This window comes from Meriones unguiculatus, chromosome 9 (assembly GCF_030254825.1).
Source record: "Meriones unguiculatus strain TT.TT164.6M chromosome 9, Bangor_MerUng_6.1, whole genome shotgun sequence".
NCBI classification, from domain to species: Eukaryota; Metazoa; Chordata; class Mammalia; order Rodentia; family Muridae; genus Meriones; species Meriones unguiculatus.
Genome location: NC_083357.1, coordinates 76,340,090 through 76,364,582, shown reverse-complemented (window position 1 = coordinate 76,364,582; position 24,493 = coordinate 76,340,090). Strand labels below are relative to the sequence as shown.

The window sequence follows — 24,493 nt, the reverse complement described above, 5'->3', positions numbered from 1 at the left end:
AAGAGCACACAGCATCTCTGCCCCTCTCATGGTGCTGGGGTGCTGGTAGACAGTATCTGTCCACGTTCAACCCTCTGGGCTCACTCCTTACCGACAGCTCCATCAAAACCACCACCAGGACAGGAGCTGTGGCTCTGTCTGTAAAGTGCTTGCTGTGAAAAGCATGAAGATCTGAGATCAATTCCACAACCCAAGTAAAGATGCCAGATGACACACACTTTGATCACATTGTTGCAATGGTGGAAACAGACTGAGTGTCTTGGAACACATTGGCCAGACTCAGCGTGCTCCAGGCCCATGAAGGAGGGATACCCAATGTTATGTTGTTTAGGCTATTCAACTGGCCTGCCCTCAGGGGCCCTTAGGGTCCTGACAACATCCTATATCACCACCTGCATCCTATGTCATCACCCAGCTCAGGTGCTCCAGATATAACTCATCTTCCAGTCCCCCCTACTGTCTCTTCTTCGTTTTCTCTCCCCTTCCCTCCTCTGTGACTTTCTCTGTGGGGTGAGGGGACACCATCACTCTCTTTCTTTTCTCCTACACTCTCCCACTATCTTTCTGTTTCTGTGTATGTCTCTCTCTCTCTCTCTCTCTCTCTCTCTCTCTCTCCCCTCCCTCTCCTTCTCTCTCTTTCTCCCTTCCTCCCCACTTCCATACAATAGATCTCTTTCTTACCAGATCTGTTGAGTGTGTGGCAGGGTTTTGTTATTGTTGTTGTTGTTTTGTTATTGTTTTTTAATAGATCCTAAAAAAAAAAAGAAAGGAAAGGAAGGAAGGAAGGAAGGAAGGCGAAAAAGAAAGAAAGAAAGAAAGAAAGAAAGAAAGAAAAGAAAGAAAGAAAAGAAAGAAAGAAAGAAAGAAAGAAAGAAAGAAAGAAAGAAAGAAAGAAAAAGGCTGCAGACTACAGATGATATGTAAGGAAAAACACACAAAGTTGTCCTCTGGCCTCTCCATACAGCACATATATGGGCACACGCACTCACACAAGAATGTGTGCCCATGCCTCATGTCCTATGCCAGTGGCAGGTGGCAAGCTGGGGACACAAAATTTTCAGGAATTAGGGTCACTTTGGAGACTTCTGTTTCCTACAAGTTCATATCTGCTAGATGATGGAAACAACTTACAAATTAAGACTAGTGTGAGAGGAAAGACACAAAGGTATTTGGTGAACATTCAATTTAAGACGCAGCCTACATTCACTATGTACTTTAGATTTTATCTTCTTTTCCTGGCAGAGTTAAAAATTGAAGTGACTAGTTAAATGGCGTTGGCGGTAGCAGCATCCTGGGAAAGTGAAACTGAAAAAAAGAATAAAATGTGACCCAGAAGACCAGCATTTGGATCACCTAGAGCTAGCAATGGGAAGGAAATGTGCCATTACTCCCACTGTTCTTGGGAACTGTATTCCTTTCTACCAGTTGCTCATGACAAAGCAGAGACCTAGCCTTGCTGTGTTTTTTAAAATAATACTAATACTAATAATACAAAAAATAAATAAATAAGGGCTGAAAAGATGTCTAAGCATTTAACAGCACTTCCTGCTCTTCCAGAAGACCAAGTTTGGTCCCCAGCACCCAAATATGGGTGTAGTAAGAATTTTGGTGTCTTTAAAAACTCAGTTATGCTATGTAAACATGTTTTTGTTTTAATCCAAGTGTGGGATATAGGACTGATTCAGACTGTCCACAGCAGCAAACTATTTGCCTTGTGTGGGCTCTGAGAGGGGCTCTTTGCCAGCTGCAGACAGTTTAATTCTGAGGACTCTGGAAAGGGAATAAATGCCAGAGTCTAGAGAGAAAAAGAAGGCTCTGAGAAAGAAGAAAAGGCTGCTGCTCCTTGTGGCTGTTGAGGCAGTTTGACAAGAATTTGGATATATCCTGAAATGAAGATTGGACTTGCCCCAGGAAACCCAGACCCTAACTAGCAGGAAGTACATAAGAAAAACTATACCCCCCTCTCCCTGCTAACCTTCTTTCTCACCTACCTGGTATTGGGGTGTTGGAAGGGATTGGGGTGGAGAAGGGAGGTAGAGGCATTAAGGAACCCCAATAAAATAGTTTTTAAAAGTATGCCTATAGATGGATATCTTCTTTATGCTCTCATAATTTTACTCTGTTGTCATTCTCAAGAAACATGGAAAAATGTAAACCACTAGCTGAATTACTTTGTAATACTGGGGATCTAAGTTAACAGAGTGTTTACCCAGCATGAAAAAAAGTTTTGATCTGTAGAATTACATAAACCAGGTGTTGACACATGCCCAGCACCTGAGATGGAAGTAGAAGGCTCAGAAGTTCAAGACCATACTTGACTATGGATTAAGTTTAAGGCCAAATTAGAATTCATGAGACCCTGTCTTTAAAAGAAAACCAAGACAAGACTTATTTTGTGCTCCTTACTTTTTTCATTCAAAGTTCCACAAGTGAAACTAAACAAACCTGTCTATGAATATGAATATTCTCATGGTTGGAATGCAGTCACACCAAGGTACAAACTAGTATCAGGAGATTTAGAAAGAAGTCCTCTTTTTCCTACAACTTTCTGACTCTGCCCAACTTCCCCCTGGGAGGAAAACACCAATTAAGTCCATTGTTTATGTCATTAAATTTCACACCAGCTGTAAGACGTATTTATCCTTTTACAGATAATATTAATGAGTTTCAGAGAGATTAAAAATCTTTGCCAAAGTCACCCAGCTAGTAAGCAGTGGGGACTTGAATAAAAAACTAGAATGGATACGGCTTCTAATTCCAAGCTCTTGTTGTCCATGTGACAAATCCTGCACAGCCATGTTCAAAACCAGACTGGCCTGAACCAAGACTGCATTGTCACATTCTTGCCCTTAGGACACACAAATAAACGTTTGATCCCTAAAAGGCTGCAGTCATCTTGCTTACACAATAAAGTTTTGTGGGGCAGAAGCAACTGAATGTTGGAATCTCAGTGACCCAGGAATATGAGCTTGATTGATGCCCTCAGACCTCAGGTTGATGCTGAAAAACAGACAGATGACAGCAATGGCTTTAGCCCATTTCTCCAAGTGGTTGACTCTAACTACAACAAAACCATCAGCATGTTTGTAAATGCCATCTCTTCTTCATCACTATCAAACCTCTCCAGACAGGCTGACGCAGCTTAACTTATGTCCCTCATCTACTGTGCTCCAGAATCTGCTCCATACAGCCATCAAACTCCCTCTGTGAAAGGCACCAATAACTTCTTACTGCTCTTCAGAATAATATCTGGCTCCTGATGATGACTTATAGGTTTCTATTCTGTGAGCTCCTGCCTGCTCTCCTCACCTTTAATTTACCCATTCTGTGTTTGCTCACACAGAACATTGATCTGGGAAAATACATGGTTTTCTTGTGTTTTTAAAAGCCAGTATCCAGAAAGCTGCCTGGATTATACTCACTGCTCAAAACTGTCTGTTGACTTTATAATTAACATTATCTGCAACATGTGAATGAGCACAAAACCCTTTCCCAAAGCTGCTTTCTAGATGTCTTGGTTTGAAGGACATAAGGAGTTCGATGGCCTAGAAACCGGTCTTGGATCAAGCATTGTATTGGTTTTTGAAATAAGTGCATGAGCCTACAAAGATCTTCATATTAGTGTTAACTTCATCATGGATAGATAAGGTGGTGCTACTCATCCATCAAATGGCATTGGATGACAACTGCATACCAAGCACTACTCTGACTTTGCCAATGAAAATGAGACAGAGTGCCTGCCTAGGAGTTAACTAGGACCAGAAAGGTATGCAGAGGTCATCCACATAACTATTTACTGTGTGCTGCAAGAGAAAACCAAGGAAGACCCAAGATGACACAAGAGAGGAAGAAGTCAGCTCATCTGAGGTTTTGAGTAACAAGTCTTGAGCTGGTTATAATGATCAATAAAATATTCTCTGACACAGTAGGGTCATACTAATGTGTGGACCAGGCAAAGGTGTGATAAGATAGTTAATACGCACAGAGCAGAAAGTGTCTTGCCACCAGTGCTTATAAAACATGAAGTGGAGATGGAGTTGGACAAGCAGGCAAGGAATCCTACAGGAGATGGGTTTTAAACAGGGTCAAACCAAAGCATGTCCTTCAGGGGAAAAACAATGATTCTAAAACTTTCTTGGAGGGTGACATAGGGGGATAAAAGGCAGAAACAGGCAGAGAACAAGTTGGAGCAATAATATGAGCAAGCAGGCTTCATGTGGGGTCTGAGAGATGAAGAGGTGGAACAGCTGGGACCATTGAGGACTGGGAAGTATCTATATTCCAAAACAGCCGGAAGTTCCAGGCTCGGGTCACTGATTGATAACATTTTCTAAACACAGCATATGGAAAGAGGTGTTTAGGAACAAATGTTCAAAGTCTGCTTTTGAACCCTTGCGCCTGCTCCCTGTGGAAACAGAGAAGTGTAATGGACTGTGGTTCTTTCCCTTTTTGCTTTAGGGTAGTCCCAAAAGCTGGGACCCCCTTCAACTGACCCATCATTCCTTCATCTCCTGTCAGGTGTGAGGAAAAGCAGTTATTATGGCTTCTTTCCTCACGGGGGTGTAGTGGGGCTTTCTTAGCTGTTGAAAGAGCTGTGTCACATTCAGAGAGAAAAGCTCTGTTCGTGAGGAGCATAAGGAGACCGAGCATAAAGAAGCATTTAAAAGGCCGCCTGAAGGGTAGGAGACAGGCTTGCAGGGGGCACATTCTGGCTTCATAATGAGATTTAAAGATTCAGAGATGAAAAACAGAAGATAACAGGCGGCAGAAGATGTGGATCCGTTCTCTCTCCAGATGGATTAACATTTGGATTGTTTTTCCCAGATGTGAGTGCCCAGGATTAAAACCCTACCATATTTCTCCTGCAGGGGGATTCTCACACAGAGGCAGTAGAGACCCCTCAGGGTGGCATAAAGACACAGCTGTCATCAACTCACTGCGGGGACATCACTACAAAGGTGCAGAAGCTGGGGGCCGAGCAGTTTCACACATGAGTTACAACTTGTCACGGGCCAGGGAGCTACCATCGGTTCCCCCCACCCCATCCCCACGTCCTCACAAAGACCATGGGGAATGGACATCAGACAAGTGAGCCCAGGAGCCTGGAGAAGGTAGAAAACAGCTTGTTTGGTCCTAAACAACAGATGGTTCCCTTTCAGTTACTACTTCCCCAGTGTCCCCAGCACCCTCTCCTCATAGCTAACCTTTGAGGTAAGCCCCCTTTTTCTTCCCTGGCTGCACCTGGCTCCTGCCAACCATCCTTTCCCCAAGGGCTCTGGGAAAATGAGTCAGGCTCTGTAAGTTCTGCAGGGGAAAAACAACTTCCCCCCCCCCAAAAAAAAAAAAAAACAAGTCTCCAGAAGCAAGAGTGGCTTCTTCAGCCTGCATGACGTGACTCCTTCACACACATTCTTCTCCCTCACTCCCCTCCTGGCCACCAGCACCAGCACAGGGCTCTCATGCTTACCCTTGAACCTGAAAAGTCACATTTCCTCCAAGCTTCAACCCAAAGCTGGGTTCTCACTCTTCCTCACTCTCCCAGATCATCTATTGTCTACAAGCCTAAATCTATTTGAATATACTTTCTGTGTATCCAAGTTTCCCTCCTACTGCCACACTGAAATTATTTAGTCAGTGTTTGTGGAATTCATTAGAATAGGTGAGGAGCAGCCACCCAAGGTGCGCTGCTGCAGCAAGGAAAGGCAGGTGTTCTCAAAATAAGTGTGTTTATATGAGCTGCCTGGGTTTCATAACCCAGCGATATTGCAGGGGGATTTAGGGATGTCTGGTCTGGCAGGAGCCATGGTTATAAGCTTGACTATTCTCTGGCCAGACCTGCCAGCAGTTCACAGGGGCAGCTTCATGGTTCTGCAAAGCATAATGCCTTAGACACAGACTGGTAAAGTGCTGGCACTGGCTCCTTAAAATAGCAAGAAAGTGTCTGTGTCTGGGCCTCTGACTTCCTCAATCTCTTCTTCTTCTTCAACGTAGTAAGCATCATTCCTATGTTCACCAGAAGTTATACAAAGAACAGTACATGTGGAATGTGTGGGACAGGAGTGTGCTTTTCAGTGTCTGGTACAAAACTGGCATGCAACCAATTTGTTTAATAATTTATTCATTGGTGGGAGATATTGACTAAGAAGTACATAGCCTAGAGATGTAGGGCCCTCAGCCTTCAAACAAGGCTAGATTTTGAGATGCAGGTTAGCAGAAATATCTCTATATTAATGCCCTGGGAATCCACATACCACGCCCACCAGAGAAGCAGGTAGGCTAACTGCATATCTTCATTTTTCCTCTGCTCCTCCAAATCCAGTCCCCCAGTCTCATCGCCAGCTCTGTAGCAGATGACCTGCTGCAGCCTCCCCTTCCTTTATGCCCCCATCTCCAATGATCACGCAGATCTTCTCCTTCAACCTCCCTTCCCCTTCACTTATTGTATTTCCCCCGCCAAGCAGGCATTCCCTGGAAACCCACCAGTCAAGCCTGCCAGGGAAGTGAGAAGGCCAGTTAGGCAGGTAGCCTAGCTTCAGGTCTTCATTCTGCCTTCTCTCCTTCAAACACAATCCCCCAGTCTCATCCCAGCTTTACAGCAGACTACCTGCTACAGCCTCTCCTTTCTCTCTCACCCCATTTCCAGGGGAAAAGCAGTTCCTGATGGCACACCTAGATTCCTCCCTTGTGTGGACCCTTTACTGTGTAGCCCACCCCCATTCCCAAGTGTCAGCTCCCAACACATTCAACCTGGAACCACACTTCTGGATCCCAGAAGAATTTTCTAGAAGGAAATACACAGCTACCACAGCCTCCTAAGAACCAAAAAAGGGAATGAAAAACAAGGAACAAGACAACAACCCAACAAAGACAAGACCAGGTATCAGCACCTCGAATTACAATCTTCCCAAACTCAGATGTCTAGATGCCAGCATAAAAACACAATCAACAATAACCAGGACAACATGTCTCCACTAGAGCCCAGCAACCCTACTAGAGTAAACCCTGACAGAAGCAACATGACTGAAACACAAAACAGGGACCTTAAAGTAGCATTTATGAATATGATAGAGGAACTTAAAGAAGAAATGAATAAATCAGTCCCTTAAATATATCAATCCCTATCCCATAAATATAGATGTATGAAAACATGAACAGTGGAAAGAAATTAATAAAACAGTTCAAGACCTGAAAGGAGAAATAGAATTATAAAGAAAACCCAAACTGAGAGAAATCAAGAAACAAAAAATTTAAGAACTTGAACGTAACTTCAGAGGCAAGCTTTACCAACAGAATACAGGAGACAGAGAATCTCAGTCATTAGAAACGTGATAAAAGAAATGCATACCTCAGTCAAAAAATGTTAAATCTAAAATTTTTCTTTAAAATCCTGGCAAAAAAAAAAACAACAGGAAATCTGGGATACTGTCAAAAGACCAAATCTAAAAAACATTAGGAATAGATGAAGAAGAAACTCAGGTCAAAAATCACAGAAGAAAAATTCCCAAACCTAAAAAATGAGATACATATCAAGGTAAAAGAAGCATAAAGAACACCAAATAGACTAGACTGAAAAAGAGATTTTTCTCAGCACATAAAAATCAAAGCACTAAATGTACAGAAAAAGGAAAAATACTAAAAGCTGCAAGGGAAAAAGACCAAGTAACTTACAAAGGCAGAACTATTAGAATTAAGACCTAAAATACCTGACTTCCCAGTAGAGGCTCTAAAAACTTGAAGAATCTGGACAGACATTCTACATACTCTAAGACACCACAGATGCCATCCCAGATTACTATGCCAGCAAAACTTTCAATCACCATAGATGGAGAAAATAAGGCATTCCATGATAAAGCCAAACTTAAACAGTATCTGTCTACAAAAATGCTCTGAAATCAGACTACAGAAAGAAAACTTTAACCTGAAGTGGTTAACCACACCAAGAATGCATGAAGAATAAATTGTCCCAGACCAGCAAATCAAAAGAGGGAAAACACACACACACACACACACACACACACCACCACCACCAACAACAACAACAACAACAACAACACAATAACAAAATAGCAGGAATCAATAAACACCAATCATTGATATCCCTCAACATCAATGGTCTCAATTCCTCAACAGAAAGATACAGACTAAGACCACAGGTGTGAAAACAGAATCCATTCTTCTGCTGCATCCAGGAAACACACCTTAACATCAAAGATAGACATCACCTAAAGGTAAAAGGATGGAAAATAATATTCTAAACAAATGGACTTAAGAAGGAAGCTGGTGTAGTGATTTTAATATCTGACAAAATAGACATCAAACTACCAAATAACCAGAAGAGATAGGGAAGGACACTACATACCTCATCAAAGGAAAAAAATCCACCAAGAGAACACTGTGGTTCTTAACATCTATGTACCAAACACAAGGGCATCCTAAAAGCTAGCTTAAATCACATAATGACCCTCACACAGTGATAGTGCGAGACCTCAATACCCAGCTCTCAGTAACAGACAGTTCATCCAGACAAAAGAGCAAAACGCAGGAGCTAACTAAATTAATAAACCAGGTAGACCCAACAGATTCCTACGGAACATGTTACCTAAACACAAAAGCAAATGTCTTCTTCTCGGCACAGGTCTTCTCATAGAACGTTCTCCAAAACTGACCGCATACTCAAACACAAAGCATGTCTCAACAGATAAAGAAAATTGAAACAAAGCACTGAATCCTATCTGAGCACTACAGATTATAAGCTGGATATCAACAACAGAAGCAACAGAATGCTTAAAAATTTGTGGAAACTGGGGTGAGTAGAGGGAAGGGAAACTGTAATCAGGATATATTATGGGGGAAAATATATTTTCAATAAAAAAGAAGCATCTATACATTAATGAAGCTGCAAAATGGGTACAGAACTTAAGTGCTAACCTAGCTTCTCTGCCACTCTTCTGAGCCTTTACCACACAGGATCAAAGCCATGGTTCTTGTTCCATGGGGTTATCGGGAGAGAAATAAGTCACATAAGCTTGCTGACTCTTGCAGAATTTGAGCGCCTTCTGTAGTTCTGCCTTCAGCCTGCAGTGAGAAAGCCACGAATAAGGGTTTGCTTTTGTTTGTACATTTATATCGCTTGAACCTCCTAGATTCTAAGTGTCTTGGAGTCAGCAATTGTGTCAGTTGTACTTCGAACTTTATACTCAAATTCTCAATATAGTATCTGGCAAGCGGAAGGCTCTAGTGGGTAAAAACAAAAAGGAATTAATGAACGGTCAAGTCTTTCTAAACTGAGAATCAGAAGGCCTGGGGTGATCGGTCATGTTGACCCTGTTCTATTGGCGTGAACCGATTTCTAGTCGAATGTGGTGACCAGTGCAAGGCAGAAAGCAGTTCAGCTGTTGAATCTGTGACTGCATTGTATCGTGAATAAAAATAAATCAACATCTTTCTCAATCTACTTATTATCTCCCGGCAGTAATTGTGGATTGGGAGAAATTCTGTGTTTCTTCTTTTTTTAAAAATGTTGACCAACAAGCTTATGATCTTGAATTTGTATCCGTAATTAGTATTGATTAACTTAATCTGCAAACTTGGCCACAATTGCTGCAGGGTTGGAATTCTGAAGATCTTCTTGACACCGACAGAGAACAATCAGAATCCATAACTACCCTGAGACAGCTCTGGGCCAAAGACCCAGACTGACTTCCCTTGCCACCCAAACAATAGCTCCAGGAGTAGAAAGGAAAGAGAAAGTGACCATTTTAATGTGATATCCCTATGCAGGTGCTTTGTATTTATGTGACGGTAACTCAGGATGCCTACCGACTAAACATCCCAAGCTCTTCTCTTAGCCCCAGGTTTGATCTGAACAACGAAATGTGAGTAGCGTTTTGAAGACACAGTTTGCACAATCAAAAACCCTCTGCCATGGCAATGAATCATGTAGTGGTGCCTCCTCCTTCAGCTGCAGTCCAAAGAAAAGGTGATCTGGACCAGTATCCTCAGCTTATTCCACATGAATATGTGTCTTTATTAAGGAACCGGTTCCAAGGTTTAAGGGACAGAGACCTGACAGCCACTGTTGCTACAGTGTAGCATTTGCTAGGCCAACTGATAGAACGTTAGAGCCTTCAATGCTCTGATTTGTTTTTGTTTTGTCGATGAGGTTGGCGTTGAAAGACAATTCTTAAGGGCTCTCATGCATACTATATGTCTTTCGAGCCAGACGCTAGCTACTGACGCTAGCTACTGTTGTTTCAGAGTGTATTTTCAAGGACATCGATAGAACCAACAGCCTGGAAAAGTAGAATAAGTGGCTTCTTCCAGAGGAAATGCTAAGCATACTTACTGTCCATTTTAAACTCGTGTAGTCTCAGCTTAAGGTCTCTCTCATTTAATACAGCTCACTGTGTATGTAAGCATCCCTCTGGGCTATTTGCAAGGCAAATATATGTAAATATGGTGAGATCCATACTCTGCCTTGCAGTGAGTAGTAAAGTCCTCACATCTGACTTAAAACTTTCATGTCTTCTGCCAACATCTTTGAGACTGTGGCAAGCAAAAGTTTTAGATTTGGTGGTTGGTAAAACCTTGAGAGTTAGCACAATTCTCGACAGTAGCTGTTAGCCCTGATGAAACAGAGCCTCTGAGAGAGCAGTGTTCAAGGTGATTCCATTAATATTCTTTTAAAAATCCATTTACCCTATTATTCTACATTGGTTGTCATGGATAAAAATTTCTGGACTTATTTATTCTTTTATTCCGTTGATGTTTATTAACTACTATACTTCAAGCATTATAGGGTTTTCTAGGGTTCTTTAAAAATATCACCATGGAATTTCCCCAAAATAACAAGTTTGGATTCCTAAAGTGATTTATTTGAGATTGTCTTATACTTACTTTTAGTGACCTGCATAGCATAGCAGAGAATCAGACGTCCTACAAATTAATATCCAAGGCACACTTTAGCTGCTAGTAGAGTCATGTAGGTCTGGCAGCTTGGAGACTTCAGGAGCAAACGTAGAGCCTATGCAGACTCAACAGTATTTGGAGCCTTAAAAGCTTCTTACTTCTTACAAAGAGCACTGAGTCTCAAGCAGAGTCCCAAGCTTCACTCAGTTCCTCTGGCTTCTCCTAGGCCCTATCACAAATAAAAGAGAACCAGCGGCTAATTATAGCTACTCTGAAACTGGGGTATGCACTTTCCCACGCTGCAAAAGCCTGGGCATCTGGTGCCCCTAGAAAACCAAGCCAGACTCTCCCAGCAGCCTACCCCGAAGTCTTCAGTGTCAGCATGCTACAGAGGACTTGGGCTGACTAATGAAGACTTAACTCTCAACTCTGTGCCTAACTGACTAGTTCCATGACTCTGGTTTAGGCTCTTTTGAGCTGTTCTGAGCTCTCATCTTCTCTTCCATAAAAGTCACCATCATGCTCTATAAAATTCTCATGAGGGTTAACAAATAAGACCCTGTTAGGTAAAGTACAGTACATAGCACACAGTAGGCTTTCAATAAGTAGTCCCAACTTACATTATTACCATCATCATGTTGCTTTGGCTGGATAAAATGAACATCCCTTTAAACAAAAGGAAAATTAGAGATTAGGTGCGGAGCCACTGGCTGAAAGCCAAAGGGGGAAGATAAAGCTTTATAATTGCCTCTCCTGGGAAAAGCAATAAATCCAGGCAGCTGTGCTGCTCCCACACTTCAGCAGCCAGAGGAGAGCTGGGCCTGAGGATTTCTGTCTTAGAGCACATGAGCATCTACTGTGCATAAGGCACTCTGTGCCTGGTACCATAGACACAGGTTACAGCTTCAGCCCTGCCCTCTGGGGATGTGTTATCTGTGCAGACTAGACAAAGAGAGCATTAGACAACCAAAGAAGCCATTTTAAGATAAGGCAAATTGGAAAAGGGAAAGAGCATGCATGAGATGGTCATCAAGGGTGAAATTTCAGTGTGGCAGGAGGGTGTATTACAGGCCTTAATAGGAACATAAGGGCATTAGGGATGAGACTGGATACATAAACTTCAGTGGAGAGACCCAGAGAAGCAACAATGAAAGTAATGACTCTGGCAAGGAATGGGTTCACAAAAGAATACTGAATTAAAAGAAATAATCTACTGAACTGTATAAACTTTAGGATAGTGTACTGTCTGGTTTTGTGTATCAACTTGACACAAGAGTCATCAGAGAGGAAGGAGCCTTGTTGATGGAATGTCTCCATAAGATCCAGCTGTAAGACATTTTGTCAATTAGTGATCAATGAGGAAGTGCCTAGCCCATTGTGGGTGATGCTATCCCTGGACTTGTAGTCCTGGCTTCTTTAAAAAGCAGGCTGAGGATAGACCAATTATTGTTTGGACTTTCCCTCAATCTTTGTTCCCTTGTTATCCCTGAACTTCTTGTAGGCGGGGTAATTTTTGGATCAAAGGTTTTGTCAGTGGGTTTTTCTCCTTCTTCCACTAGTCCTGCCTGGCTAGGAGGTGGTCACTTTAGTCTCCATGTCCTCCCCCAACCCTCTTAGAAGTCTCAGCTAGAGACACATCAATATCCTCCCAGGAGCCTACCTTGTCACAGGCTTCCAGCTTGACAACGAGACGTAGCCCCCAACTTGAGACCCACCCCATGGTAGAGAGCCAGCCCCTGACACTAATAATGACACTCTGCTGTGCTTTCAGATAGGAACCTAACTTGACTGTTGTCTGGGAGTCTCCAGCCAGCAATTGATGGAGACAGATAATGTGACTTCCATCCAAGCATGGGACAGAACTCTGGGTATCCTGTGGAAGTGCTGGGGGAAGATGGAAGAACCCGGAGGGGACAGAACCTCAAAAGAAGACCAACAGAGACAAATAACCCAGTCCCATGAGAGCTTTCAGAGACATCAAACTAAGGAGCATGAATGGTCTGAACCTAGGCCCCCTGTATACATGTAGGCAATGGGTGGCTTGGTCTTCATGTGGGGCATCTGACAAGAGGGGGGAGCTCTTTCTAAGATGGGCTCTATTACCTACTTTTGGATCACTTCCCCCTGGCAATGCTACCTGGCCTGACTTAGGGAATGAAGATATGCTCAGTCCTGATGTGACATGATGAGCTGGAGAAGTTTAATGCATGGGGAGGGAAGCTCCCCTTTCCTGAAGAAAAAGGGAAAGGGAAAGAGAGAAAGGAAGTGGGGGGACTGGGAGATAGAGAGGGAGGTGCACCCTCGGGATGTAAAGTAAGTAAACTAATACAAAAATTTTTAGAAAGCAGGCTGAACCAACCAAGGACCATGTATAGACTGGACCTACAACCCCTACAGATGGGCAAATGGATAGGTCAGGCTTCATGTGGGTGCCCTACGAAGGGGAGCAGAGCTAACAGGTACTCTGTTGCCTGCTTTCTAATCACTACCCTTAATGGGACTGCCAGGAGAGGGAAGAGGGAGGAAGGGGGGAAAAGGGAGGGAGGATGGAACCTGGAGGAGAGAAAGGAGGGGGCTAAGATTAGAATGTAAAGTGAGTAAATAAATTATTAATTATTTTTTAAAAAGCAGGCTGGGCAAGCCATGTGAAGCAAGCCAGTAAGCAGCACCCCTCTATGGCCTCTGCATCAGCTCCTCCCTCCAGGATCCTGCCCTGTTTGAGTTCCTGTCCTGACTTCCTTTGGTGATGAACAGCAATGTGGAAGTGTAAGCTGAGTAAATCCTTTCTTCCCCGACTTGCTCTTTGGTCATGCTGTTTTGCTGCATCAATAGAAACCCTAACTAAGACAGATAGCATGCTATCACAGTAAAAATGGTTTTTCCCTCAGTCTGTCTCACCAGAGTTGTGTCAGAGGCTCTTGGATTGAAACAGATTTTATTTCCTTCTTCAGAAACCTATAAATTCTCTAATTTACATCCATAAGTTTGTATTAACAACAATAACAGACATTCATGGAAGACTATCCAGTTCCAGGTAAGATGCTATGGACTTCACATGTGTGTCATCTCATCTAGTACTTGTGATAATAACTTCAAAACAGAGATAATTGTTGGACCAATTTTACAGCTGAGGACACAGAGGCTTACAGAGGTTAATTGATCAAAGCCACATGGGTGGAAAAGGGCGGTGGTCAAAGGCAAAGTCAGATCCAGTGGCCTCAATCTCTCTATGCTCAATTACTGTATTAACTCTCCATTTTCACTCACACTGTCCTTTTCCTCCTGCATTTTACTCTTATGGGAGCATAGTATTATTCAATAGAGGAGAGTATGACCTTCAGAGCTAGACTCTGGTTTGCTGCTGTGTAATGTACCTTTTGATGGCAAGGTCACTACAATACTCCTTTGCAGTTGAAGGAATATGCATTACAAAAGGCCAAGGAAAACTGCTTTCCATTGTTAGCAATTAGCTAATTAAGTAAATTATGTTAGATAGTCAACACTAGAGCCAGTCATTAGAGTTTATGAGTAGATTAAGAACAAGTAAGGATGTAATTTTTTTTAACTTTGGAATAGAATGAAATTAGAAAGATCAGCCCATTCCCGCCACCTCCTCCCCAACTGAAACTGTTGTAGGAGCCTTGGAAAAATATCCACCCAAGAGACTTTGTTTTCTTATCTCTAAAACAAAGGGGTCCACTTATTGTTTCTAGCTGTGGTGATATCTGTCCTATGACAGTCAATATCGAAGACAACCCTCTCTCCCTTACAGTATGTGAAAAGGGTAATAGGCTTCCAGGCAGAGGAATCCAACATTTTATACGGCTTTTTCTCCTTGAGAAAGAAGGACCCCTGCTTGCCATCCTTCCAAGTCTAGAAGCCCCAGCTATACTCACCGACCACGGCCAAGGCTATCAGAGGCCAAGTAGCCAAAATGAGGGTTTACTAAGAGACCAAGTAGTACTGTGCAGGAGGGAGAATATGCCTTTCTTGAGATGGCCAGATCTATTTTTACCCATGATGCCCTTTTGGAACTGCTAAGAACACTGTGTTCTGACTGCCCCACCTTCTTTTCAAAAAATTCATAATCCCAAGGATCACTGAACTAATTTATAAAATGAGAAGAGGAAGTTATTTCCTGTGCATGTGGCGTGATTTCCCCCCTGACGATTCCTGCACTGGGCTGGCAGCACCTGGCTTGATTTTCCTCCTCACCAATTGATATTCTGCTTATGACACAGAACTCAGGAAAATCAAGGCCAAACACAGATGCTGTCCAACAGAAAGGGGCTGAGAACAGGCTGTTTAGTGGGGAGAGATCCTAGTACCATCTTACCATTTCGGAGTAACAGAACAAAGGCAGAGAAGCAGGACCTCCATGGCCTCCTTGAAAGTCAAACACCCTCTGCCCTTGAAAAAAGAGGGAGATGAAAGAGCTGGAGGGGACAGGAGCTCCACAAGGAGAGCAACAGAACCAAAATATCTGAGCACAGGGGTCTTTTCTGAGACTGATATTCCAACCAAGGACCATGCATGGTGATAACCTATAAATCCTGCACAGATGTAGCCCATGGTAGCTCAATGTCCAAGTGGGTTCCCTAGTAAGGGGAACAGGGACTGTTTCTGACATGAACTCAGTGGCTGGCTCTTTGATCACCTTCCCCTGAGGGGGAAGCAGCTTTACCAGTACACAGAGAAACACAGTTCAGCCAGTCCTGATGAGACCTGATAGGCTAGAGTCAGATGGAAGGGAAGGAGGGCCTCCTCTATATGACTAGGGGAGGGTCATGGGAGGAGAAGAGGGAGAAAGGGTGAGATTGGGAGGGGACAAGGAAGAGGGCTACAGCTGGGCTATAGAATGAATAAATTGTAATTAATAAAAAATAAATTAATTTGATTTAAGAAAAAAGTAAGTCAAACACTCACACTAAATCCCTCCAGGACTGACCTGCAGAACCTTCAAAGAACAAAACAACCCTGAATTCCCGGTACATCAACATTTCTGTGCCTGAGCTGTCTTCATTTTTCTAGTCAGCCACAGTACAGCAACCACAAATGGAATCACTGACACATGCCCAATCCTCTTCACATATGAAGTCAGAGGAGACGGGCCAGACCTGGACATCACTCATTAAGATCATGAAAATGGAAATGAAATCAAAGATGGCTTCCTCACCAGCAAAGAGAACATTTCTTTCTTTGGTAGCCTCTCTCTGCTCCAAGCTCAGGTTCTGAAACACGACAACTGGAAGATAAAATGAATAATAACTAATGACTAACAAGATGGGTCAACCATGCTACCAAAATTATCAAATAATCCTCACAACTACTAGTTGTACTAACTACAACTACTATGTCCGTGCCATAGCAAGGGACACTGAGACTCAGAGGTTTAGAAACCTGATAATACCAACACAGTTAGCAAATTTGAGGGGGTGAGAAAACTTAAATTTGGATTGTAGTGCTCTATGCCCTCCCAAAGCTGTTCAGTTTCTGAAAAGCTTCTCATAGTATTCTATTAATATGTTGAATGTCTGTGCAATGGTGTGTGTGTCTTTCGGTATGGATATCTTCAGAACGGAGCACAAGTTCTGACATCCAAAATGTCATCCAAACAGGGCAAGATTCCCTCTCCTAGAGAGGACTACAAGATGTATTATCAGCCTTCAGTGCCTGCTGGAGTTAAGAGCAGATGTGACTAAGTACCTCTGCCATCAGATGCCTCATCACTTATCCACATCTTCAGCATAACGCTTCAAAAAAAACAACTCCTCTCAAGAAGCTCCTGGGCCATTTCCAAAGCCTCCTCTTTGCTCTCCTGGCACTTCAGCCTGTGAACATGACGGTCTCTGCCAGCATCCAGGGGCTGGGTATTCTATTGCACTTGACAGTTTTTTGATGTAGCATGGTTTCCTTGAGACTAGTCTTGCCTCCCCCACCCCCCGCAGTGGAATCATGTTTCTGCTCGTCACTACATAGCTTGCCCAAAGCAATAACAAAAAGAGTGAGAAGATAAACAAAAAAATACAAAACAAATAACTTTTTTCCTGTGAGGTAGCTACAGTTAGGGTGACTTTATGAGCTAGTGTTCATACAAGAATGTTTCTGAGAGTGAAAGTCCACAATCAATATTTACTCCAAAGCCAAGTGTGGAGATGCATGCTGTAAACCCAATTCCGTGGAGGCAGAAGGATTGTGAGTTACAAGCCAGCTTGGACAACACATTGAGAACTTGTCTCAAACACAAGCAAACAAACAAATAACCTGACAACACATAAATGAAGCTGTGCATGGGAGGCATGATGTCAAAACCTTAAACAGGATGTAACTTGAGGAGCAGGGTCTGTATCCCTAATCTTGTCTGTGTAGCTTGCAGCATACTAGGACAGAGTCATGGTTGTTGTTATAGTTTTTATATCTATTATCTTTTAAAAAAAAAAAAAGAGGTTCGTCCCCAGGGAAGAGGCTGAAAGAAGGGAAAACAGTATGAAATACTTGTGGGTTTTGGGTGGTTCTGTTTTCACTTGCAGTGCTTCTTCGCTATCCCTTGAACCATCCCAATGGCCCTCGTTTTCACTTAGGCCCCCCTGCCTCAACATCTTTATGCACCCCATGACTTAAACTTTTCAGGCAAGGCTTTGAAAACCAAAGCATCATAAGTGCACTATTTCAAAGATATTTGCTCTTTAACTGTGAACAGATCACTAAATCCAAAGAATGGCTCTTAGCACCTCAATCTATACCAGGTATGAAAACAGCTTACTCCTCCTCTCAGGAGGCCCCTTCATAATGAAAAGCACCACCCCCTTCTTAAATTTACCAGAAGGCATGAAGGGAATAACTTGTTCCTGCATACTAAATCCCCGGGATTAACTGACTCTGGGTTTTGTCAATACAAGGTTAATGACAGGCTCACCCTGGGGATGCATGAAATGCCAAGCGTATATCTCTGCACATACCCCACAGATACAGGAGCCCACTCTAATCTCTGTCTTCTGTTGACAAAAACGAAGTTTCTTTCCCTGTAGGCAATGACAGTCACGAAGACCTGAAGTCTGCTGCTGGCCGGGTCTACAGCCAAATGACAGCAGACACCACCAGGAGAGAGCTTCTGGGATACTTCTTAAATGGTTGCATAGAATCCAGAGTCTACTAATGGCCGTTTAAATATCAGCACCATTAGCTGCTTCACTGTTGAACAACTTACCAGATGTATAACAACCATCTTTACTGGTCTGTTCAGCTGGTTGTACCTTCTATGGCCTCATGCCCTATTTGTTCAAATAGCTGTCTTCCCATCTGTTTAAATGAGGGGAATGTGGTACAGCCCAGAGACACGTCATCTCACAGGCACCCACAGAATGCCCAGTACAGGATCAGGAAAGAAGGCAATGTCAAGGTCAGCTGACAGCAACCCTCGGATTGTTTTTGTTTTTTTTTTTTTTTTTAAGAAAACAACATTGAAGAACAACTGTGCTCTTGCTACCAGAATGCTGTACTTTATTTTGCTGTTGGAAGAGGAAAAGCTTCATGAATATTTTATCCCACAGGACTAGACCACTGTTACTAGAAATTTTCTTCCCAAACTAATTCCCTGAGCACAGCCTGCTGGAATTCCTCCTTCTCCGGGGCAGTTCTGCCTTCTTTTGCTGACTTCTCAGCTCCAGCTAAGAAACCTGCCACCTGAGTTTCAGCGGAGGGTTCCTTGTAGAAAGAAAGCCTAAAAGGTGCAGTGTGTCCATGACTCACCTTGACTCTTCAGGTGGAGGTAGAGCCTGCTGAAAGCCTGGGTGCTCTCCAAATGTGACGCCGCCTTAGGATTCTGGGGAAATGTCCCACAAGCAGCAGCTTGTCAGCCAAATGATCCCAATGGCCAAGCAAGGAAAAAATATATATAAAGGGTGTGATACCCAAATTCAGGAAGTTTCTGGTTGATTTTAAATATCGAAAACATTGCCACCCAACAGGAGAGGAGACTTGAGGTGTCTGAGCACCTCCCAGGACAGAGTGTGTGACATAAGAGTTACTCACTACATGGAGAAGTTTGTCTCTAATGAAGTCTAGAAGAGGGACTGTAACATTGTAAAAGCCAGCACCTTTCAAAGCTCACTCAGAGTCATGACTGTTGGAAAAGACTCCCCTCACTCTGTTGGTATCAGACAGAGCTATCACTGCAGTGTGACGATCAAATATATAAAAACATGTATTTATGTAATATATATTTAAATCTATATTTATGCACACATACACAGATGGCTTTGAGTTAAAATGGTTCAACTTTATGATGGTGCAAAAGCAATACAGAATCCTCAGGAATCGTACTTCACATTTTGAATTTGGATCTTTTCCCAGGCTAGCTATATTCAGTACAATACTCTTGAGAGGCTGGGCAACAGCAGTCACGTAGAGCTCCAAGTCAGTTAGACAATCATGAGGGGAGACAGTATTCCACAGTGTACTGGAATATTGTGTATCATGGAATAAAGTGTATCATGTTGCTTAGCTATGGAGTTGGGGAAGTCGGAGATATTCAATGGATTTTTTTTTTTACTTGATATTTTAAAACTAACAGTAAGTCCATCTGAACAAACCCCAACAGAAATTGAGAAGCATCTGCAGTCCATAAGGTAAATTATAGGTGCTGAGGAAAAAACTCACCTACGGCAAAATGGTGGCACTGGTAAGAATAAAAGCAGTAGTGGCACTAACATCAATTCCACACCTCTCCTGTCGTCTCCACTGTATCACAAGGAAAGGATAGTTTCAAGAACACATAGAGGAGAGACACAGCAACCAAAACTAAGTATGAATGACACAGTCATAAGGATACCCGTTAGCTTGTGTGCTATTTGAAAAGGAACTATTTCTTTGTGTTCCTTAGAGATATTTTCCTGCGGGTACTTTAGACTCAGTCAGCAAAACCCATTTATGTTAGTTCTGGAAGGTAAAGGACTTCTTCAGTGATAAGAGATAAGTGAGCATCACATTGCTGAGTGTCAGCAATAGGGAAACACTGGTTCCATTGTCTGGTGCCAGGATGGAGGTCTGCAGGGATGACACCTAGGTAGTAGATGCACATTCTTGGCTTCTCGCTTGCAGTAGCAGTATGACCTCAAGGGCAAATGTCAAATGGCAATCTGTGGTTGTTTGACCTCTAACCTTCCCTATAATTTCTGTAGCAATACTTTATATTAAATCTTTTCTTTGTAACACCTTCAGTGGGTAAAGCAGACTGGCTGACTAATTAAGAACCCCTTTTTCTTTCTGCTGTGTTCCCAGCTAACTGTACTTTGCCCACTTGGCTTTGCACCTAGCTTGTCCTAGTGCTAACGGCTGACAGACAGGAATGATGCACGTTGCTTTCAGACCAGAGCTGAGTCGACCTTCCACATACAATGCTTCCTATTCTTCGCCTGACTAGCTATTTTGTATAAACAGCCACAGTGACCTTAGAACCTTCGTGGAACAAGCCTGAGTCCTGGAGTCACGGCTTAGAAAAGAATCATTTTGGAAGAGAGAAAATAAGTCTTGGTGGCACCAGGAAAAAAGAAAAAAAAAAACACAATTGGGACATGGAGTAGAGTAGAAAAGGTTTGGGTCATGAGGAAGAAGTTAAAAGAAATACTTTTGAGGATAAAATAGTGAAATCGGTGCCGCAGAACTGAAGGAGAAAAAGCATGCTGCTGTGCCAAGCCATTTGTTCTGGTTTGAATATAAAATGTTCCCTACAGACTTGTGTGTTTGAATACTTGCTCCCCAGATACTGGCATTGTGTTGGAAGATTATGAAACCTTTGGCAAGTGGGGCACAGCTGAGGAAGTGGGTCACTAGAGGGCAGGGTTAGGAGTTCTCCTAGTTAGCTCGAGCTTTCAAATTGACAGTCTATAGTTATCTGAGGGAATCTCATCTGGGATATTGCCCACATCAGACTGGCCTGGGGCACATCTGTGGGGCATTTCCTTCATTGCTAATTGGTGTAGGAGGACCCACCACCGGCATCACCATCCCTAGTCAGTGAGCCCTGGGATATGTAAGAAAGCTAGCTGAGCATTAGAGTGAGAGTGAGCCAGTAAGCAATGTTCCTCTGTGGCGTCTGCCTCAAGCTCCTGGTTTGCGTTTCTGCCTAGGCTTCTCTCAATGACTGCCTATCATCAGTAAGCTGAAATAAACCCAAGATAGTTTTGGTCGTGATGTTTATCGAAGGAACAGAAACAGAGTAGGATGGGGGTGACAGCTGGGCCCCCCCATTTTCTAGAGATCTCGCTCTCTGCTTCTTGGCATGGCAGGATGCAAGCTGACAGTGGTCAGACACTAATGCTACCACTGAGGTACCACCACCAATATGCCCTTTCTGTCATATTGGACTATATCTTCTCAAACAATGAAACAAAATAACCTTTTTCTCCCTTAAACTGTCCTGGCAGGTATTTGGACATAGTGCCACTGAATTAATTGGGCTTGATTAAAAGCAGAACCCTAGCTAGAGAAACTGTCTCTATCCTTAAGATAAAACCTGGCCAATAAGAGCCACCAATGTGCAAGTTGGAGAAAGCCGCAAATAATACCTGTATAAAAACATCGTTGAAGGTTGGGGTGTGGCTCAATTGCAGAGCACCTGCTGCCTAGCATGTTGAAGGGCCCCTGAATAATCCCCAGTACCACAAATGCATGGAGAGAATTATTGACTGCATTTCAAGAGCACATACAGTTAGTTCGCAGAATCCAACCAAGAGAAAAGAAATTCAGTCCTTACGTGAGGCAATGAGCATGTTAATAAGGTCAAAAGCATTGGACATTTTGAAATGCACCACAATGGACATACAATCAAAGTGGAATGCCTAACGTTAGTTGTTTTTTTTTTTATTTTCAAGAAAGTTAAGTGGGAATTGAAGGAAGGAAGGAAGGAAGGAAGGAAGGAAGGAAGGAAGGAAGGAAAGAAAGAAAAAGAAAGAAAGAAAATAGAGAAGGAAATTGAGAGACTTGGAGTCACAATACATTTCCTGGGTGAAAACAAAGGAATCTAATTCCTTTGCACTTGAATCCTGACCTATCCATCATTCCATCTTATCCTGTCACCCTTACATCCACAGAGATCCAAGCCATCTGAAAGTTCTCAGTCACTTAGGGCTTCCTGTAGTAATTCTCATAAGAATCCAGGTCTGTGAAGTCATCCTTATAGTGGGACTCCTGGCTCTAAGAAATCCTTGGGTGATACCCTATGAAAAAGACCCTCTTTCAGTGCAGTGAAGGTCATCTTTCTCCACCATGGATCTTGATTCTAAGGATGGTTCTTCCTGAAAGAGCTCCTAGAATACGTACAAATTTCAGAGACAAAAGGGAACATCCCATGCTTCCAATGTGGAGCCTGGCAATGAGCTGACAACTTAAATAGCATGCCTCACCCATGAGCCAGGCCAGCTGGTCTGTTTTACTGGTTGGGACTATGCCTTAGAAACGTGCATGCATTTTATTTCCTGGTATGTTGTAATTCGCCCCTTTGTTGCTATGGGATATTTAGGAACACGGAAGGCTAATCACTTTTCACGATATGACATCTGTTTGAGATGAGGAAAGGCTCAGACCCAAATCTTAACTACAACAACCTAAAGGTGGCCACACACTGTCCCCTGTCTCCCTTTTGCAGGGCTTTCACTTCGCAGTGGTTCACAGCTTCAAAAGAAAAAGCACACCGCCATGGTTAGTAAGAGATCCTTAAATCCTAACAACTTAACAAACCCAAAAAGGTAGCTACACTTAACTAAAAGTGATGTGCAAAGTGATATCCATCACTGGTCTTAAGACTGGTATCCCTGTTGACTACAGAAAAGTAAGTGGAAACTACATGCATCTATTCTAAACTTATCCACAGAGCATGATGAAGCCAGCCTCCAACTAAATTAAAAAGAAAACAGCAATGAGCTCAGTTTCTACCGCTTTCATTGGTCTCATTGGCCTGTCAAGGCATGGAGAGCATCAAGCCTTAGGACCAATCTCTGATGCAGGGACAAAAAGGGAATGTTCTCGTAACATTCTCTCTTTCAGGCCAAAATGTTCCTGTTCAAAAGAGAAGCTTCTTGCAACAAATTTCAGAGATAGAAATGTCACCTCCAGCCCCAACTATCTTTTTTACCTTGTCAACACAATGAATATCCTGAATCTAAAGTAAGAAACAGAGGTAATAGTTCATGAAGGGCAGAGCACATGGCAGAGAGTTTATATGCTTAGCATCATTTAATTTACCTTCCCCCAAAAAGACTCTTATCTGGGTGGTCATACAGAAAATGACATTGCGTCTCGGGAAAGAGAAATGCACCTGCCCACAGGCATTCTGTTAGTAACCGATAGATGAGACAAATCAGCTTTGCCGGATTCTAAATCCTGCACTTAGAGACACCCCAGGTGCCATGAGTTAGCATCAAGACTCACTTGAGTAAAAGGTCTTCAAGTCACGGAGTACAGAGTTGAGGGAAACCTTTGTACAGCTGGGAGCAAGGGAACTTTCACACTTCGGAGGTACTGCTGAGAGCTTGAACCCCACCCCTTCATGGCAGCGCCAAGCCTCTAGGCTCCACAAGCCCCTATGCAGCCCCAAGGAAAATAACAGAAAAATGAAGAAAGCCTCAAGAGCTCTGATAAAGCCCTGAGATAATTTAGACCCACTAACTATCCTTGAAAGGAAAACTGAAGAAGCCAGACTCAAAAGGCTACACTTATGTCCTTACATACTGATGACCTTCTGGAAAATTAAAAAGAAAGAAAGAAAGAAAGAAAGAAAGAAAGAAAGAAAGAAAGAAAGAAAGAAAGAAAGAAAAACGCTGTGCAAATATAACATTAGTGGTATAAAGGCAGAGAGGTGAAATAGGAGTCGACTATAAAAGGGTCTGAGACATGTTTTTATGGTACGATAGAAATGTTTTCTTTCTTAATTGTGGGAGACATCACATTACTATCCATTTGTCAAACACCACTGAATTATACATCAAAACCTGGTACACTTTACACATGTAAATTATATATCAGTAACCCTTAGTTAAATGTGTATGCATACAAGAAGCTCAAGTGACAGCTTAATCAATAAGTGCATGTCGTGCAAGCCTGAGGACCTCAATTTGAGTTCCGGCACCCATGTCAACAGGTAAGCGTGGTGATGCACACACTCATAAGCCCATAGCTGGAGGGGCAGAGACAGCAGCATCCCTAGGGCTTGCTGGCCTGCCAGCCTAGCCTAATCTGCAAGCCTCAGTCCCAGTGGGAGACCCTGTCTCAAGCACTGAAGCGAACAGCCCCTACTTAACAAAAACCAAAGACTCCAGACACGTAAGCGCATGCGCATCTGCACCTGTGCAAGCGGCTGGCTCCTGATTAACAAAAGCCAAAGACTCCCAGCCTCCACAGGTGAGCAAATATGCACTACAGGTGTACAAGCACCTGCACACACAGGATATCTCAAATAAAAATTTCAAAGGTTGTGCGTGTATGTAAACAAATACGTGCTTCAAACGGACAATAGTCGATAAACCTTGGGCTACAATTTCTATTCTATAACTGCGGTGCATAAACCCGTGAGTCCAAACACCTCCATCAT

General features: G+C 42.9%; 1 long non-coding RNA gene across 1 annotated transcript in view; it reads right to left on the bottom strand.

Annotated features, from left to right (window-relative positions):
• The window catches only part of LOC132656647 (uncharacterized), a 50,903-nt gene extending 39,804 nt beyond the window's left edge, over window positions 1–11,099 (bottom strand). The window contains exon 1 of the long non-coding RNA XR_009594366.1: window positions 10,897–11,099. This is a non-coding gene — a long non-coding RNA (uncharacterized LOC132656647). The remainder of the gene's footprint in view (window positions 1–10,896) is intronic.
• Between the last annotated feature and the right edge of the window lie 13,394 nt (window positions 11,100–24,493).